At 37.8% G+C, this 16,920-nt stretch overlaps 3 pseudogenes across 2 annotated transcripts in view; 1 reads left to right on the top strand and 2 right to left on the bottom strand.

The window, feature by feature from the left end:
* Positions 1–3,974, top strand: part of LOC146453633 (uncharacterized) — a 4,035-nt pseudogene extending 61 nt beyond the window's left edge. The window contains exons 1-2 of the transcript XR_014859462.1: positions 1–789; positions 1,593–3,974. The exon at positions 1–789 is cut by the window's left edge and continues 61 nt beyond it. The product of XR_014859462.1 is annotated as an uncharacterized LOC146453633 (transcript). The remainder of the gene's footprint in view (positions 790–1,592) is intronic.
* Positions 2,046–4,425, bottom strand: LOC146453634 (uncharacterized; annotated as a pseudogene). The gene is made up of 3 exons (XR_014859463.1): positions 4,385–4,425; positions 4,074–4,147; positions 2,046–3,144 (listed from the first exon to the last, which is right to left on the bottom strand). The product of XR_014859463.1 is annotated as an uncharacterized LOC146453634 (transcript).
* An 8,051-nt stretch (positions 4,426–12,476) lies between these two features.
* LOC146453635 (uncharacterized) lies at positions 12,477–14,387 on the bottom strand (annotated as a pseudogene).
* Positions 14,388–16,920: the final 2,533 nt, after the last annotated feature.

Genomic DNA, 16,920 nt, shown 5'->3' on the forward strand with positions numbered 1-16,920 from the left:
GGGAGAGCGCGACGTTCTAGACGCGGGAACTTTGACTTAAGAAGTACCGCGTAAACAACGAGACGTGAAACTTCTATTCATCCGAGAATTAAGCTCTTAAGTTTTTTTACTCTATCATGCCGACTTTTAGGAACGCGCGAGACCTGCTTCTGTTGACCTTTTGCGAGGGTTCGATCACGGAAGACGAATTTCTGTTGCTTTACGACGTAAACACTTCGAAAAATCCAGAATATCCGTAATGGGATTACAAGAAATTCTACCTACAAGACAAGATGAGGCTGAATGCAAGACAGAATTCTGCTTCCAAAAGAATGATATTCCTCTTCTGCTGAATGTCCTTGGATTTCCAGAAAAAGTCACATGCAAACAGGGGACAGTTTGCGGAGGAACCGAAGCATTATGCATGTTGCTAAAGCGACTTGCATACCCATGTCGATACAGCGATTTGATGAGCACTTTCGGTAGACCGGTTCCTGAAATCTCAATGATAAGCAATCAAGTTGTTGATTTTATCTTTGAGCACCACAGTCACCGGATCACTGATTGGAATCACACAGTTCTAAACGCCCATTCATTGCAGATCTATGCTGATGCTGTCTCGAATAGAGGAGCAGCGCTGGACAACTGTTTCGGCTTCGTAGATGGAACAGTTCGCCCAATTTGTCGACCAGACCTCAATCAAAGACTGGTATACAATGGTATACAATGGTCATAAAAGGGTTCATGCCCTAAAATTTCAATCAGTTGTCACTCCAAATGGATTAGTTGCTAATCTTTACGGTCCTGTAGGTAAGTTTTTAAGTATAGCTTTCACTTGCTAAGTTTCTTTCTAACCTTGAGACTGCTTGAGAGGATAGTCCTCAGCTGAAAACCTTGGGAAAAAAATGGAATTAAAAAAAATGCAGGAGCTAATGAGTGATACCTCCTGAAAAATCGAAACACCTTTTTTACACACCAACTGGACTTATGATCTGTTGTCTTCTCTTCCACTGTTGCTCTTTAAGCTGCTGTGGCATTTAATCCACCATCAAGTGAACATCCTTGCATGATCACTAATCGCATGCCCCCATTTGATATTCTGTTTGTTTGCATGATATATAGAAAACTGACTGTGTTTGTTCATTTCGTTATATGTTTTCTTTTTGTTACTTTTAATCTAAATATTTTTAATTATATCTGAATATTTACATTGAACCATGCAAGTCACTGGCTTTGGCCTTTAATATTCCAATTAATTCTAATTAATTAATTAATTAATTAAAAAGGAACAAATGAATAAATAAACCTCTTTGGATAAATAGATGGATTTTGGATGTTTAGTTTAAAACTTAACCAATATCCAATAAAGCAAACACAATTAATGTGGATTATTTGCCCTACTAAAGGGTAGAGTGCTACATCTAAAATTTAAAAATCTTAAAATTAGATAGCCTCTCTCCCAAGCTAAAACTACATTCTATTATGTATGTAACACTCTCTTTACCATTAGAAAATTCTGTAATAATTTTTTTTTTCAAATTTTCCAAGAGGTTCATTGCACATCATGAATGTAGTATGAATGTTTTTGGGGTTTCTTTGTTCGTATTTTTCAGAGGGCAAAAAGCATGATGCAGGGATGCTGCGGGACTCTGTGCTCTACAATGATCTTCAACGCTATGCATTCTCACCAACAGGCCAGCCACTATGCATTTATGAGGATCCTGCTTATCCACTACGAATACACATTCAAGCACCATTTAGAAATGGAATCTTGACCCCCCAGATGCAAAACTTTAACGCCACAATGAGCACAGTGCGAACCTCAGTGAATGGTTGTTTGGGGATGTGGTGAATTCTTTCTGTTTTCTTGACTTCAAGAAAAACTTAAAGATAGGTCTGAGTCAAATAGGAAAAATGTACATAGTTTGTGTGCTACTCAGGAATGCCCTCACATGTTTATATGGAAATTCCACTTTCAAGTTTTTCAATTTGGATCCCCCCACTTTACAAGAATACTTTGCTTAATACCCTATTTTTTCTCCTATCACAATAACAACAACAACAGCTTAACAGCAACAAATCATTTTTTTTTCTGTTCTTTGTCTATAACAGCTCCAACTGGACAGTCTATTTTTAGACTAAAAAATATTTCACTTTGATATGTAAAATGTATAAAATTGAAATATTAAAGATCCAACTATTACTTGAAACATACAAGCCAGCTATAAAGTTAAAATGTAATAATCCTTAACATTGAAAAATGGTGAGACTAATACCAAGTACACAGGTTGAAATAAAGTTTCAGAAAGCCAAGGTCTTATCTATTAATATTCAAGAGAAGAGCCTGTCTGGTAAACACAGCCAATTAAAACACAACTTAGTGGGCAGAAAATGCTTGTTGTTCACTAGTTCTAGCCCAGTTTGTTGGTAAGTTTATCAAGCACGGCCATAAAAGCCTGGGACTGTTGCATCATCATCACTTGGATGTTATTAGTTTGCACTGTTGCTGCTGCTGTTGCTCCTGCATTAACTGCATCATGGATTTCTGCTGATCTAGAAAAAAAGGTGAGCTTTTTTTCCTCCAGTTCCTGTTGTTTACGCCTGAGTGACATCTCTTCCTCTTTGAGTACTTTGTCACTCTCACTTTTCTCTCGCAGATACTCAATTGTATCATTCCCACTTCTCCTCTTCTTCTTCTGACAATCCTGCTCTCCCTCTTCAACTGCTCTCTTCTGAGTTTCTCCTCACTTCTCCATAGCCATTTTTCTCATACTTTCTGCCTTATGCTTGTCAGCCTCATCTTTTTCTTTCCTTCTCCCATCATCATCTTGATGTTCAGTTTCTGCAGCTTCTTCCATCTCAATTATTTCTGCTAGTGCTTGGTCAAGCTCTGTGGGTTCAGGGTTTATTCCACTGGCTTTTTCTTCATCTTTCATTTTCTTTTTGTATTTTTTTATCAAAACTGCAATGTGGTCACGCACTGATCTTTTTGTGACAGAAAAGTAGACATCTGATGTGCTGTTCAAGTTGGCACTGATTCTTTCCCACAGCCTTCCTCGTTCATTGGAATTTTTTTCGGCCGAGTATGGATTGACTGATAAAACTTCTCTACATAAAAAGAGATCATGATCTTCAGTCCACACTTGCACTCCTGGAAAGTTGAGCCTGTGCAAAAAAAAATAATAATAAAAAAGTGTGTATGTTGTAGGTTAAAATGAATCTCTGTTTAAAATGATTTAAACCTAGATTGATTTGTATTTCCTTTATTTTGGATGTAAATTACCCAACCTTAACAAAGAAAAATACAAATCAACCTAGGTTGAAATCATTTAACGTAGATTCATTTTACCCTACAACATGTATTCACTGCCTCTGAAAACCAGCTTGTTCAATACAAACCGTCACTTTTTAAAGAGAGTCTCAGGGTTGGTTGATGTGTAAATTTCTCTACATTTCCATAATTTTTTTTTCACATGAATTGATCCTAGTTTTTTTCTCACTTATGAGCTCTTTTCTGATCAAAACTATAAAGACTAAGAGCTGGACCTGTCTATGAAGCATGAAAGAAATCATTTTTTTCTCGGACAGCATGGTGGTCAATTTTTAAAGTAAACAAAGTTTTGAACAAATTATTCTGAGTATAAATACAGCCAGTTAAACTAAAGGATAATCCATAGTCAGTGGAGGGCAGGTGAATTACAAATTTATGATAACAACAAGCAAAATGGTTAGAATGGAACTGAAGGCAAATTGGCAATTGAAGACTGTAAGTTATGCTGACACGGTAGGATAAAAACTTTCGGGAAGCCATGCAAAAGCTTTCATAAAGTTTCGGTGACATAAAAGTTGCTCCTTACCGGCAATGATTCTCGTAAACCTTTTTTTTTCGAAGTCACTGAAACTTAACGTTTTTGAACTGTTTAGGTCATGTTTGAGAATCGAACATAAATGAATTTTCCCCTGAATTAAACAAAATTCGCCTTTAGTCCCTGAAACATTAAAATACACACAGTTGTCGATTCTGTCAAGTACGTTATCACTACCCTTAAACAAGTGTGAAAAAATATGAAAAACATGTGAAGGAAAATCCTTACTCTGACATCCCGGATACGCACGAGGCCATTGAACAGAGTGATGACGATGTTAGCCTTTTCTCCCTTCTTTGCACCTGTGGAAAAAAGAGAGGCGTACCAAAAGTAAGAAGATATGTTCTGGGCTGAGTTGCTCGAAGCATGGTTAACGCTAACCATTGGTTAAGAGGTATTAAAACCTATAGGTTGTCATGGCATTTAACCCGGGTTAGCGCTAACCATGCTTCGAGCAACTGGGCCCTGAAGGACAAAATTGACAAAAATCGGCAAATGAAAGTAGAATTTTATGAAAAATTCAGGTAAAGTCTACTCACGTTCCACTCACGACGCCAAAATCAAAACATGGCGTTCTGTTCAGAGACCAGCCAAGAATGGTCATGCGCAATACTCGCAAGAGACTTATCTTAACTTCCGGTCGCGTTCTACACGGAAGACGTCCTCAAATCTTAAGGTCCCTAATACTTTTTTATCGAGACAAAAGTCACACGCTCTCAGAGGTGTTAACGTGTGACACTTGACCTTTAGCTTTACAGTTATCACACAGTGTCTTGTGAGTAAAGCACTCTTTACAAAAGCTGCTGCATTTTGACGATTCGCTGGTTACAATATTGTTCTTGCACTCTTGATGCTTTACGCACATCTCACAAATCTGTACAGTTTTCACAACATTTTCCAGACTCGCAAGAACTTCTTCCCCTTTTACAGATTTACGGAGGTAATGAACAGCAACAAGCATTGTTGCACCATAGTCAAGCGAAGTTGGATAAGTCACATCTGCACTTGTTATCAGATTGTTTTTTATCTCCTCAGGTTCGGGAAGCGGATGTTCCTTTACATACTTAGAATCTATCTTATAAACGAGACCAATAATAAGTTTCTGTCGAGCGTCAAACTCAAGACCGGGTTTAAGTGCAGTTCCGTCACTGGCTTGAGCAACGGGTTTAACTTGCAGTTTTTCTGCGTTCAAAAGTGTCTGCATAAAATGTCATCAAAGCAGATCATTACCTGTATTACTAGTTAAAATGTGTTGTTAATTAGTTGTCAATACTTAATTATTATGCTGTAATTTCATTTATGCAAGGAGTCTCGTTATTGGAACTTATCGTTCTGTGAGTTCTCTCCTGTCAGAGGTTTCTTCATGTTGTTTTTCTCCTCTGGCGAAGTTTATAAATAAATAAAAAAAAAATAAATTAACCTAGCCACTTCTGCATTTGGTTGCCGAGTAAAGGAATGAAGTGATACTAAATGTGGTTTTATAACATCACTGCCAGTGGTGTAGCCAGCGTGGTATCTTCTCGAAGCGTTCATTGAAGGCCCACATAAATTGAAATCAGAAAACGTGGTAAATTGTTTGAGTCCTCCCTTCCCAGTTCCATGAAAGCCTGGACCACGCACAAATTTCCTTGTCCTTTCTCCTCCAAGGAACTTGACGGTATCAAAGAACTCACATAATTCGTCATCCCACTGGAATGTGGAAGCAGAGGTTGAATCGACCATGGCAAAGGACGTAGTGTTGTCTACGAATTTATAATACATACAATCTTCGGGAATTTTTCCTTCTTTGAGCAATGTGTTCAGCTTTATAGCTAAAGGGTGGGCATTTTCCACACAACTAAGAAAATAGCAACAAATAAATAATAAATAACACAAATTCAGATTTTTTGTCATTGACTGCCAAGTCGGAAATAAAATTAAACACTAGGGATTAGGAAGTAGGAACTAAAAAGAAACGAATAACCACGAACACTAAAACTCACATCTGAGAAGAAATAATCTCGTTGTCGTCTTCGCTTTCGTCACTATTGGACTTATTGTCTTTAGGGTCAGATAGCTCGAGCAAGATTTGATCTACTTCACAATGGGGCTCTGGCTGATTTTCAGAACGGGGGCTATTTGGAAAACAATCTGCATCTAGGATGGAACTTGGAACATCTAAGCCGCACAGCGCCGAATCCTCTTCGCTACACCCGCTACAAAAATTGAAGAGTAGACAATGGTGTTACTTGAGCTGCATTTATTTAATTATTTCCTCGAAGAGTTTTGTTTGTTAATGAAAAATAACTCGTATTCGTTACGATATTAATACCAATGCGATAATGCACAAGTCTTTGTCAATTACAGAGTGCTAATGGTCGTGAGTGACAGATTAAGAGCTCAAAACCACGATATCGTATGGAATAATAAAAACAGTGTTTGCTTATTCAATGTTGGCTGATTTAAAAACAAAAACGTTTATTTCAAATACAACTAGTTAATGTACTGCAAACGGCATTTTGAACTGCAACTTTATGGACATTGCCACCGTAAACATTCCGTGTATTTAAAATCTAGAATACGTCATATGCTTGAAAACTGCATTTATTTACTTTTCTGAGACAACGGCGTCTGCACCCTCAAAATCGTCCACTCAGTCATCATGTTGAACTGAGGTCTCAACTCTTTGTCTTTGGACACGGGTAAAAATGTCTGACATCTTCTTTTGGCCACATCCTAGAGCTTCAATTCTGCTCTTGATGCATTTATCAAGATGAGCTGAAAAATTATAGACATGAACTGATTTTTTGACACCTAATTAGGGTCGATAAATCATCATCAATCATTATCCTCGCTTTGTACAACGCGTTAAATTTAGGCCACCCAACTGCGTCCCCGGCTCCCATCTCCGGAAGCCCTGAAATTTAACATGAACTTGACAAATCAAACAAACCGACTTAACGAATGTCAGCGGTAGGAAAGCTTGACCATGTCAAAACGTTTTCCACAAGATTTGCCCATTAAATAAAACAATCGTTTCAAAACTGAGCCCCCAAATATAATCATATGCTAGATGGTACATCTACTGGTCTTGTTGTGCTTTAGGGTTAAAAATGACTGATTAATCACTATAAGCAGTTTCCGTTATATTGATATTTCAAAATCATGTAATAATAATAATAATAATAATAATAATAATAATAAAGAAGTTTAATTCCATCATCATCGCAGTTAATCTGAATTACAATGTGGCTACAATTGTACAACTATAAGAATTACATACTGTTAATCAATCAATGAGGGACTGGGGTACAATAAGTTTCATATCAAAATTACAAATAAATTCATACTTATGCAAGTTAAAAATTGGGTATAAAGTCTAAAAATCTAAAGATCGTTGAAAGCTAAAATAGTGCTTGGGAAAAAACTATGGCGCAATCTTTCTGTCCTGCATTCAGCACAATGCAGGACAGCACATTTCAGCTTTTGAAAGACGAACTGCCAGTTTATTTGTAAAACTTCCAGACTACTGACACAACAACAACAACAACAACAACAATTTATTTTACAGATTCAGATTATATAAAGGGCTTGTCCCGCAAATAGCCACAAAGCTAGTCGAGGCGGGACAAGACGAGCACGAGAACATAACGGGAAAAAAATTACAGTAAATTACAAACACGCTGGAAAACGGAAAACTTAACTTTACATAATAACGCAGATTTAGATAAGGCTATACATCAAAATTAAAGTAAATTATATGTAATTTTTTTGTTATCATTAATATTACAATAGAAAAGAGATGAAAAGGGAAAAGGAGAATCAGATTACACTGGCAAAGAGAAGGACATGGATGATCAGTTTTTCATTTGGTCAATTATACAAATACGATGTATACTCCTTACCATTTCTGAAGTATTTAATTTTTCTTTGTATAGTCCTTCCTACACCACTAATGACATGAGGCGTTGAACAAATTCCACATCTGAATTTTATTTCATTTATCGCAGAACTACCGTGCATTTTACCAAGTTCTGAAATAACAAAAAAAAGAGAAATTATCAACTTGCACTAACGTCACGTCAACGCGATACCAAATATCTGCAGCAGATAAGCATGAAGCGCGTCAAAAGCTACATCTCTCTATAGCTTACCTTCATTCAAGAGAGCCAAAACATCTTTTTGTCTCTCATTTCTGACTGCACTTCCTTCGGTGGCCAGCTTTTTTATCATTTCACGATCTTCTTCGGCTTCCTTTCTCCTTTTTCTTTTCTTTCCAACAGCAGTTTCTGTAGTCCTTCTTGACTTTTCTGGTTTTTGTGTAACAATTATCGGTTGTTTGTTGGTTCAATTGACTTTTTTCTGGATCACATGAACTGCAGATATGAAAAATTTAATAATAATAGAGGTCTTTTCAGTATTGAACGCATGCTTTCCATTGCCCTATTCTACATCTCCACAGCTTTAGCATTATCTGCTGTTTTCCATTGTGTTGTTAGCATCAGCTTCCTTTTTCAGTATTTCCTCTAAAGTTTCTCAACATCACTCATGTTGGTCTCGATACCGCTGGCTTTCTCCTCTTCTTTTAACTTTTTCTTTACTTTTTCAATGAGTAGCGTGTAACGCTCTCTCACTGAGCGCTTGGTAACTTTAAATCGTGGAAGTTCCAATGAGTTAAGATTATTGGCAATCTGATCCCAAATTTGTCCTCTTTCAATGCTCCCTTTTTAGCTTTGAAGGGTTCTCGAGCCAGAATTTCTTGACAGAGAGAGTGGTCGTAATCTTCTGTTCTCTCCATGTTAGATCTACATTTTGAGAAAATAAAACATGCAGGTTTTAAAAATACAGTTAAAACCCATTCAAGAACCTGCAGTTGTCCATGTTAGCCTCAGAAGGTTCTTAGTGGTGTTTACTGTGAAATTAGGCTATGTCGTTTCTTATTTTCTTGAGAAAAAAATATTTTTTAGTTCGTTGCTGGGCGAAAATTGGAACTGTCCATTGTTTATATGAAATAGACATATTAATCATGTCTAAATGACTGCAACCTAAACAAATATAAACCATATACAGTCGAACCTCCCTTTGCGACCACCTCTCGTTAGCGACCACTTTTCCAAACTACCAAAAGTTTTCAAGTCAAGTCACTATAGATGGAACCTCTCGTAGGCGACCACCTCTCGTAAGCGACCACTTTTCGAGATGATTGTTTAAAATTTTCAATTGTTTTTAACCTCCCGTCGGCGACCACTTAACACAGAATCTGCTGTATCTCTCACGGGCGGAAATTGCAACTGTGTCGCTGTAACATATTGGCCCATGATTATTACAGCGGACGCCGTATTAAAATCTCACAGCCGGAGCTACCGGAAGTATCTCCCGAGATAGCTTAGCATTGAGACAATTGATAACAACATACACATGTACTATACTTCACACTTAAATAGACTTTAATCAGGTTGAATCCCTTGTAGGAAAAAACTCTCTTATCTTGTAAATAGCATGTATGTACATGCATGACGGGTGATGACTCTCTCAACCTTGTATTACAACAAAAAAACAGAAAAATTGTGGCGATAAAGAACGTGAACGGGGAAGGTTCGACCGTATTTCAGGTCATTCTATTTCTCTCTATGCTTTAAAACCGATGAAATATCAATAAAATAAAGGTAAACTATTTTTAAATACTCTTAAAAGAACACAATAATACAGTATTATATGGAAAGCGGAATGGTGCAAAATTCAAGGAATCAAAATCGCGTCCAACATCAACAACCAATCTGCAGTTCAACATTTTCTTTCTAGATCAACAATAAAATCCGTCCAACTTCAACGGCAAATACCATAACCAACAACGAAAGTAAGTCAACACCAACAACAATTCCTCTCGTCTTCAACAACGAATCACCTTCAAAACCAACATCGAACAGAGTCTCAACTTCAACAACACAAAATTCGTTCAACAATTTGGGGACGAGCGACTGGCTATGGTCGGGGGAGGTTGGGACCGAAAAAATCCATCGCTGGGAAATAGAAGATGGCGGCCGGCGGAGCTAGCGCTGCTAGCCATAGTATCGGATGGGACTTGTTTTTTATAGATTTGGAACAGCTAGTCTTAGATTATGAGCAATTGAAAGCGTCAAACTTTACTACAAACTATTCCTTAGACGAAACTCTTCTGGAAAGGTTTGAAAATGCTGTCCAAGCTTTACGAAACGTGCTTCCTCATGCATGTCCATCATTCACATTCAGTTGCTGCTATATTACATGTAACACAGTTTATCTGGTTGGCTATATCCCTGCTCAACAGTATAGATTCCCTTGGCTACTACCAGTACTATTGTCAACTTCAGTCATTTTCCTGCTTCACAAGTATTTTTGTGTTCCCCATTCATTGCATTTATCTGATTTATCACAGCAGTTGACATGTTCTGTGTACCCCCCCTCGTAATGTAGCTTTGAAAATTTAGTAATCTGCTGGCATTTCCTCATTTAAAAAAAAAAAATGCTCTTGAGGATGTATTCTGCGTAATAACTGTTGAACTTTTGCTAATCATTCTTTACACTTTAAATAGAATGACTGCAGTATATGCAAGAATCCCCAAGTAAAGTTCTTTTCAGCATTTACATTTCAAGTAACCCTTTGACATATTCATTGTCAGGGTCATGGTGGACCTTCCCCCGAAAGGGGTACACCAGGTTTGAAACCACAGGAGGTGTGATACATTGGGGGATTTGGAATCTGCCATGTTTTTTAAGGGTCTGGGGTAGGAAATTTTTGCTGTGAATTCTCTGGAGTAGTTTTATTTTACAAGGAAATTTGTTTTTTTATTGAAAACAATGGAGAATTGGCAGTAAACGAGTGCTTCAATACGTAAAGAAATAGATATTTGACAGGGGCATTGTGTAAGAAAAGAGGCAGATATTAAAATAACTATTATTTTCTGATTTATTTGCATCGCACTGTTTGCAATCACCGATGACTCAATGACCACTCAAACATATAGGCTACACAAAAGTCCAGGGGAAAGTTCTACAGTAAAAATATCCCTGCCGCTTTCCACTTGAATTCTCTTTTGCACAAGGAACACTTAATATCTTTCACTTGGGTCATCTTTGTTTCCCCCTTAATCTATCATTGACTTTTTGCAGATCCAATTTTGATTGTGATATTTTTTTCATCTAAATCTTTTGGTGATGAGATTTTTCAGGTTTTCCTTCAAGCCTGGGGGAATTTGGGGGATTATAATTTATTTACCACAAATTTGCACCTCCCAATCATTTTGGAGTGCAACCATGGGGACCTTCCCCTGTAATTCAATAGTTGAATTAATTAAAATCAGAGCAACATTTATTTTACAAGACAAAGGTTGAAATTTTAAACTAAGAAACAGAATAAGATACATTCGAAGATACATTTGCTAAATTGACATTATGAAAATTGTAAGTTCTTGGAGGGTACACAATAGGTTTAAGGAATGTAAAATGTGGGATTTTACTTAATTCCTACTCCACTTTACAACATATAAGCTTCTGGTGAGACAAGATTCGGGATGTTAAAATCCAACTTTAGATATTCAGGAATTCTTAGCTATTTTAGAATTCAGGAGTCCAAGAAAAACTTAAGTGGGAATCAGAGTTTGTGGGCATATTGTGGACTCTCTTGTACAATTTTCATGTTGAGTTGAACACAACTGTTTAGTACAAAACAAACAATGTGATTTTAGTTAAAGCGTATTTGTAAACACAACAGAACACTCAGGAAAGCATTTAGAAGCTAGAGTGCAGACATTAGACACATGAAATACTCTTAAATATTTACAGCTAACAAAAGCACAGAATAGAAATAGTGCTATTTTGATTTAGTAGAGTTTCATGGTTCTGATACCTGCACTCCAATCCAGAGAGTTAAGTAAAATAATATTTTCATATTCAAGCATTACATGTATGCATTTGTTCAAATTCTGTTAGCATGCCTACAATGCTTTGGAAACCCAAAGCAATCTGTTTACTGTTGGTCTGTAGTCCATGAACAGCTGTAACAAGTAGGTAATAAACATGTGAGAAATTTACCAACATGTACTGTTCAATTAGTAGCTTCCTTTCTATGGTCCATTATTCTCTGAATCCAAGCACAATGAAGGCAGTATGGGCGAGGAGGGGCAAATGAGAGGGGGGCTGTTGTACACAGATTGCCAAGATACAACCCCACTACCCAACATCTCTGAGGGAAGGGGAGGAGGTCCTGTACTAGTACTGTACTGTATATTGCCAAAAAGACATTAAAACCCGCAGATAACAACCTAGATATCAGAACCTTTTTAGGCTAAAATTGTTGATTTTGATCCCTCATTTCCCTGTAAAAACCAATACTATAAGAACCTTTCTAGGCTAAAATTCTAGATTCTTGTTGGCAGGTTTTTACTGTAGTGGTCAACCACAGGATAAGCTTTGTTTGGTCATGTACCTAAGATTAAATATAAACCCTGCCAATTGAGAATGGACCTAATTACAGACATTCATTATTCCGACCAAATAGTGTAAAAGTCCTTCACAAAATTTGATTATTCAGATGAACAAATCCCCAGGATGTCATGCAAAATTTTGATAAATAATGTTGCTGAAAGTTTACATCCAGTGAAAGGTCCCTTTTGCTTGGCAGGGCCCATACTGGAATTTCTGACCCCCAAATGTTCAGTCTTTCTCTGTGTACATTACTCATTAGTAACTAGACCTTGAAGAGTAGTAAGGCAATGTGTGTATATATCAATTCCATAACGATTTGATTCTTGTAGTGGATTAACCATAGTACATAGCTGGTCTAAGATACGATCTGAAAATAGAGTGGCATCATCAACTTCCACTGTGGGTAATTCTTCATCCATTGGTGTAGGTGCAGCTGGATCAAATCCATACCACTCTAAATCATCAACAGCTGGCTTTGCCTCAGCGATTTCTGCTACCGCAGTCAAAGTACGGTTTCTGATATCAACCATACCATTGGACCAGATTCTCTGTGGGCTCCAGTTGTGCTCAGTTCTACGAGGATGGTTATTCCATGCTGTTTTAAAACTTGTAATAGCTCTGTTTATACGGGGTAGAAACACATAATGCAGAGCAGATTTATGAATTGGGTTATCCATATTCAATAAACCATTCTCTTCCATTACCTGGAATGTGTAGTAAAAAATGTGGGCCACACAACGAAAGACATCCCGCCAGAGCCGTTCGATTCTCTGGTTGTGGGTTGATGTGCCTGCCAAGTAGCTTCCCCTGTTTGGGTCTCTTCTTTGTTCCATTTCTTGCCAGACACTAACATTTTCCCCACCTTGATCTGTCCGGACCCTTGACGGAACGCCAAATGACTGGATGGCATCTACGAACAATTCTTTCACTGTCTCACTGAGATTATTGCTTGAGCAGTGAAGATAAGTGATTAAATGTGAATAGCCATCAATAGCTCCATGTATAACAAATCCCCAAGATACCAGAGAATGATGGCCATCTAGGTGCCACAAGCTGTTTTGGCCAGGCACACAGTATGCACGTCGAGAGATGGTAATGGCCCATCGAATTCTTGCATTTCTTGGATCAATTCTTGCTACACTCTTACGAATGCGATCTCGCTGGATTCTGATTCCCTGAGAGCGAAAATATCCACGAATCATGGATGATCCAACAAAGCAACCATGTTCTTGCATAAAGTTCCTAACTTTTTGGTCCACCTCATCATCACTAATTTCGTCAAATTTTGACAAATGCTCTCGTCCAAACTCAGCCACTCTGCGTTGAATTGTCTAGCGTGATACCAATAACATTCGAGCAATTTCATTCCAGTTAAAGCCCAGTGACCTCAGCTCAATTAGAGTTTCCTCATGTATATCAAACTTGGGTCTTCCTGGATGCCCGGTTTTAACACTTTCTGGTAAATTAAATGATAAAACTGCTACTTGAGAGCATCTCGAGCGACAAGGAAAATCACCATGACGAATACAGTCCCAGTACATTAGCTGGAGATTGTGTGCAATTTCTGACAATATAGCAGCAACTGAATGTGAATGATGGACATGCATGAGGAAGCACGTTTCGTAAAGCTTGGACAGCATTTTCAAACCTTTCCAGAAGAGTTTCGTCTAAGGAATAGTTTGTAGTAAAGTTTGACGCTTTCAATTGCTCATAATCTAAGACTAGCTGTTCCAAATCTATAAAAAACAAGTCCCATCCGATACTATGGCTAGCAGCGCTAGCTCCGCCGGCCGCCATCTTCTATTTCCCAGCGATGGATTTTTTCGGTCCCAACCTCCCCCGACCATAGCCAGTCGCTCGTCCCCAAATTGTTGAACGAATTTTGTGTTGTTGAAGTTGAGACTCTGTTCGATGTTGGTTTAGAAGGTGATTCGTTGTTGAAGACGAGAGGAATTGTTGTTGGTGTTGACTTACTTTCGTTGTTGGTTATGGTATTTGCCGTTGAAGTTGGATGGATTTTATTGTTGATCTAGAAAGAAAATGTTGAACTGCAGATTGGTTGTTGATGTTGGACGCGATTTTGATTCCTTGAATTTTGCACCATTCCGCCTACCATAGTATTATGATGCCTAGCCTGAAGATCACTCAGTCCAGAAGGTAATTCTGATTATGTAAGTTGTAAAATGATTACCAGTTTCAAATTTTAGGTTAAAACTGGCACTTATGTAAAGAGGTTTAAGCGGAAATTTAAGATTAGGCTCTTATGTGCATTCTTTTATCGAAATATTTTTGAGTCTGCTAACTTAATTATATTTCAACCACTAGGAAATGTTTACAAGTTCATTTCAGAACTCTCCAGAGCAAATCAGAGGAGTCTTGTTGGTTTATATAAGAATACAACGCGGCATAATCCAGGCATAAACTTGTCATGATAAATGTATTTTTCGCAATTAATTTCTAGCAGCAAATGTTTCACACCTAATCAACGATGTTATTTTTGTCTGAAAAAGCGTTACTGAAAACTCTTCATTATTATTTCCAAAGATAAGCCTGGTTGTTTCACTCGAGAAAAGACGAGTGGAATCATCTAGTGAGCCTCAATATTATACCGAAGCAACTCTACAATATTTTTTTTATAGAAATAAACCAAGAAATAAGAACGCTATAAACTTACTGGATTGGTTTCTTTGCCAAGCAGATGAAGGAGTCGATGGCGAACTGTTCAGAGAAAAGCAAACGGATGAATGTTAAAATTTTCTTGCATAAATCTTTCGTTTTTTTGCTCTGATATTTCACAGACATCCTCTAATAAGAATAAACTGACAAAATTTCTAACGCATTTAGCTTAAAATAAGTTTAAGTTGTGTTACTTTTATAAAGTTTACTCACGTTTTAGACGAAACGGCAAAATGGTCTACTTCACGCGACAGACAAGGCCGCTACGGCGGGAAATTTCACAACAACGTCAGCCGGAAGTAATTCCGGCAATAATTTCACTTCCGCTTGCCGTCGCAGACACCCGCCGTCGTCGGATCTTTATAAGCTCGGTAATATGTGCTGCCGATTAGGACGAATTGTGTTTACATATCGAGACAAAAGTTGTTGAATGCACTCTCATTTGTGTGAACTGCTGGCACTGGATAATTTGGGTACATTGTTTCCTTGTACTTGTGCAGTATTCTGGTTCACGCGGGTGGTGCAATGATGCAAGAACAGCTTAATTATATCTTTAAAAGTGTAATTTAAACTAAAAGCAACAACAGGTCCTTTTAGTTTAAAATTGAGGGTGCCATTTTTCCCCTCACGTCTAATAAGGTATAATTAAGCAAGAGTTTTAGACTTGAGCAAGCCGCTCTTTGTTTTGAAACACCGATACGTACAGTACAATCCCTCCCCTCGATCTCAAACAGAATCCCTTTTCCGTTGCATACTGGCATACTTGTTTACAGTTTACAGCTGGCTATCTCGTACACACACTTTCTCGAACGAAATGCTCAGGTTTCTTTGAGTGTGCGTGTAGGCGAAATGATCCTATGATTCCATTTTCATTTCTCACTTCAAACGATGCACTCGAATTTAACTGATTAGCACAAAAAATCTATAGATGGTTTGCATTGCCGCCATGCTGGTGTACAAAACAAAAGAAACTTTGCTCCCACAGTTTGCATAAAACTAATGGAAGTTAACTCCTAGAGGTTACTGTGGACCAACATGACCGCCATGACGTCACATGCAAACCATCAATTTTTAAGAACTTTATTGTCTACAGTGCGCCATCCAAAACTGCGATGCAGCACATGTCACAAAAAAAAAAAACAACCAGCATGTGGAAAAAGCTTAAGATAAGAAGCGTTGGCATCGTTTATAAAATGTGAAGTAACTGTTAATTTATTTTTACTCAAAAATTAAAAGGAATAAATTTTATGACCGATTCCTTTCATGACCAACCATGCAAATTTCACTTAATATCACTGCGCAGGTTACAAGACACTCCCAAACAGCGAAAAAGAGGCGCATTATTTTTGAGTGACAAAAAGACACCTTTTAGGTGTTGATGTAATTAGTGGCAAAGGTATGAACTGGCAATAAATGTTTATTAATGTAATCTTCTTGAGCTTTTAACTGAATTTGATGTAATGAATGTTGGAGAAACGAGGGACAAAAACGGACCAAAACTTTGTGGCACGGTTATGTACTGTTTTCCGATATTTTCTGATAACTATTAACGTTCTCAAAAAGCCTACGTGGCAAGACTCCAAGGTAACATGGGCAATTAAAGAATTTTAAAATACTCCAGTAATCCAATTTATTTATTAAATGACAGAAGACGCGGTAGGTACTTCGTTAGACGCAGTCGTGACCTCAGGACCCAGTTGTACAAAGAGCAGATAAGTCGCCATCCAGTGGATGTATTGGTTGGAGGACATTTTAACCGCTGGATAGCGATAGACCTTTATCACTCGCCGGTCATGTTGATTCTCGGGAGACTAACAAGCTTTGCTTTTGCACGGCAAGCCTCGCACTGATTTCGCGTCTGACCGAGGCTTGCAGTGTGAAAACAAAGCTTTTTATTCTCCCGAGACTCAACATGGCCGCCGAGTGATAAAGGTCTATTTATCCACTTCATAGCCGG

Source organism: Pavona decussata, unplaced genomic scaffold (genome assembly GCF_977016875.1).
Source record: "Pavona decussata unplaced genomic scaffold, jaPavDecu1.1 SCAFFOLD_327, whole genome shotgun sequence".
NCBI classification, from domain to species: domain Eukaryota; kingdom Metazoa; phylum Cnidaria; class Anthozoa; order Scleractinia; family Agariciidae; genus Pavona; species Pavona decussata.